Raw genomic sequence first — 3,592 nt, 5'->3', positions numbered from 1 at the left:
CATACATGTGGTCTTTAGTCCTATTTATAGAGCTTACCTCTGGGCTGATGTTGGTTGGGCTTCTTGCTGCTGTGGGCCTTTCTCTGGTCCATAAAAGTTGCCCCCCAGCCCGGGAGACTGAGTCTTCAGGTTGCCGGGATGTCCAGTCAGATTGCTATGCTTTAATTCGGAAGTCGATTGCCTGGCTGCTTTGTTACTTCGGCTCCATTACCTAGCCTTGAGGGGGGACAGCTTCCCCTGGAAGTTGTTCCCGGTCTCTGTAAGCCTAGTTATAAGCATAAATAACTGAGTTCCTTGCCTAAAACAGGTCACGATCTTAAACCCGGAACGGGAACCCAGATGCAAATGTCAGCATCGCGGAATATAATTGTGCGTAACTGCCATCTGATGATTGCTCTGAAGTGAGAAACGGTTTCCCTTCCTTCTAATGATTATCCCTCCACGTGCTCTCTCCTAATAGGCGCGACGTGTGGCGTGGTGCATTTCTCGCCTCTGCCAAAACGTCTCTCAACTGTGTTGTCCATTGCAAAATTACCGCAATGCCCCTGCCTTTTGGCTTTCGCAGGTTTAATCCTTTGATTTCAACATTTCATACCACTTTCCTCATTTATCATTCATTTGTTTCTGTTGTTGTTTCGAATCTTTCCTGAGGAGTTTTTTTCTTTGCTGTTGAAAGGTTTCTTCCTACCAGAGCATCCTCCTTTAGTATCCACCATTTTCTTCAACACCTTCCCTCGTAGGTATTTTCTTTCACTCTGACTCTCTTTTCTGGCATGTTCTTCATTAACTTTCAATTATGACCATGGCTGCTGGTTTTGTAATGCTTTTCTTCATTCCAAGCTTATTTACTTGCCTGCTTCTCTATGTGATTGCACCTTCTGTATTGGTCTTGCACTTTATGTGAGCTTATCTGCACTTGGCTCATTCTTTACACACCCTGCTTTGAATAGTTCCTGATATGGGTGAGCGAAATTATGCTATTCGAGGGAGGCCCACTTGCCCCCGCAGCTTTGGTCGCGGTGATGAAATTGACGCTGAAGAGGAAGAACAACTTGCGGAGGAAGAGGAAAGGTTCATTCAAAGCCTACCACCTGGTTCGAGGTACTGGTTGTATGGCAGACCTCGGACCGAGGAAGAAACGCAGGCTGCTCTGCTAGGCGGCTATCGAGGTGGTGGCCGTAGAGGAGCCTCTTCATCTCGCTCCTCGATCTGTGGTCGTAGGAGGGGTCTTCGAGGTAGAAGGGTTTCTGGTTCCTCAACCCGGGGTCGGGATGTTGAGCCCTGTAACTTGGGCAACCCGTTCAGGGCAACCTCTCTTTCATTAGGTTCTACCTCACGCTATTACACCTGTTCGTTCTCCGAATCAGAGTGTGAGGGTCTCCTCCCGTCCTAGCATTACCAACCCTGAGCCTTGTTTCAATCGTGTATACCTTGGTGCCCAATTTGTGGAGAGGGGGAATGACTTCATGGCCAACCTAGTTTTAGGTAGCTGTTCACACGTTCCGGGTCCACCAACCCCTGCTCCTGTCTTCGCATCTGACGATTCTAGTTCCTCTGATAGTAGTTTGTTTAGTTCGGGTATGTATCCCTTTTGCTACGTGCTATTCTTGCTTTTTAATCCTCCATTTTATTGTTCTAGGTATTTATGGAGTCCCATTCTACAGAATCAAATGCGAATATCGCTTCTTCTAGCCAGGGTCCAGAGGTCGGGACGAATACCGCGGAGAAGGGTCCTGCGTCAGTAACCGATAATCTTCGTACCTAATATCCCTGGGTTACGAAAGAGGTGCTGAGTTTTACCTCCGAGATGACAACCGAAGAAGTGTCCGGGCTTCCCTTAGGCAACCCGGTTGATTTAACACATTCGTGCCTGCCAATGACGAACATGTTTGCTCCGGCCGGAACCCTGAGGAGCCACATTCTTTTTTCTTCTACCGGGATCTAGTGACGAAGATTGGGATTCGATTTCCCTTTTCTTCATTCAAGGTGCAACTTCTAAACAACCTGCTACTCGCACCAACCCATATCCATCCCAACAGTTGGGCTTATATTGTTGCCTTCGAACAGCTCTGCGACTTGTTGTCCCTTCCTTGTACCGTGCCTTTGTTTTTTCATTTCTTTACTGTTTATACTTCGCGTACCGGCTTGGAACCTCCTGAATTGAAGGGGTGGAGTAACATCCGAGGTCGAGTTAGCAATCCCTCCCGCAAGTTGTTCTCTGTATACAGCGAATCTTTTAAGGGCTTCAAGGCCTATTTTTTTAAAGTAGTAGCCGAGGTTGGAAAGAGGCCATGGTTCATTGGCGATGATGGGGGAGCCGAAGTTCCCTCTGTATTGGACTCAGGATCATCACCGACGCAAGCCATCCGACTACAAATTGAGACTGACACAAGCTAATAAGACTAATGCCAAGATCTTGCTGGACCATGTGGTTCCCAGGGTCATCTGAGCGCAGCTTCCTTGGTAGCCAGATCTCATTCTTCCCCAGAGCCTACTCCAGAACCCGCCAGTATGCTTTGTGCTTCCCATCTTGATACGTGTATTGTTTTCATGTTATTGTTTATAACTTGTTGACTTGTTTTTCTTTGCAGATTCTGAAATGAATTTTGGTGAAGAAGATGAGGGGCCAAGTCCGGGCTACATCTTGTCGATAACCGGTCAAACCTCTGCTCCGCAAGCTCCTCCGGCCAAGAGGCCCTGGACAAGTAGCCCGGCTGGGGCCGCTTCTACTTTGCCCTTGAATTCCGATGTCTCCATCTTGGACCTTACTGGGGATGGTGAGGATACTGAGGCTGAGAGGGTTCCCAATCCTCCAGTCTCGATTAGTGGGGGCAGAACTCATGCCGTCATTACCCTTCCCCGGGGCTCCCCTGCTCCCGCAGTACTCCCAGCCGGACTGAGAAGAGGTGTTTTTTGGGACTCAGGGATAACAGCCGAATTCCAGGGTGTCATCCGTCTGCCGCCCTCATTCTATGGTACCAGGATCATTTCTAGAGCCGAGATAGAGGAGCTCCAGAAGGCAGAGTTGTACACCCTCAAAGCTGCTTCCATGGTAAAGCCATATGCCCTGCTTCTGGAGATGCATTCTGAGGCCATTGCCGAGCTTGACGAGCTTCGGGTGAGGTATGGAAAAGCTGTGCTTGCCAACGAAGAGCTAACAAACAGCTCTGCCGAACTAAAAGTTGCTGCGGACACTTCCCAGTTCGAGCTGAAGTCCATTGTTGAAGCTGTTGGTGTTACCTCTGGCAAGGATAATATTTTGAAGTATTTCAAAGATCAATCCGACGTGCTGGCTGAAAGGGGTGTGAGAGTGTCCGGGCTCACTGTCGAGGTTGAAAAATTAAAGTCAGATCTCCAAAATTTGCAGCAAGCTTATGATTTTAGCCAGTCTGCTCTGCAAAAATCCGTTGTGAGTGCTTTCAAGAATGAGGTAAACCAGGTGAGGTATTTTAACCCGGAATGTCCTATGCGGCTTGATCAGCTTGATTGCTTTGCCCGGGTTAGCTTCATTTCCAGCACGGCTCTGCACTTGTCCGGGTTAGCTTCAGTGCCTCTGTGAGTCAGCATGAATCCTAGGAATTTCCCTGCAAGG

The sequence above is a fragment of the Gastrolobium bilobum genome, unplaced genomic scaffold (genome assembly GCF_033153095.1).
Source record: "Gastrolobium bilobum isolate Gb01-03AN ecotype WA unplaced genomic scaffold, APGP_CSIRO_Gbil_v1 utg123788, whole genome shotgun sequence".
Lineage (NCBI taxonomy): Eukaryota > Viridiplantae > Streptophyta > Magnoliopsida > Fabales > Fabaceae > Gastrolobium > Gastrolobium bilobum.
The sequence above is the reverse complement of the archived record's forward strand: the minus strand, read 5'-3'. Positions refer to the sequence as shown.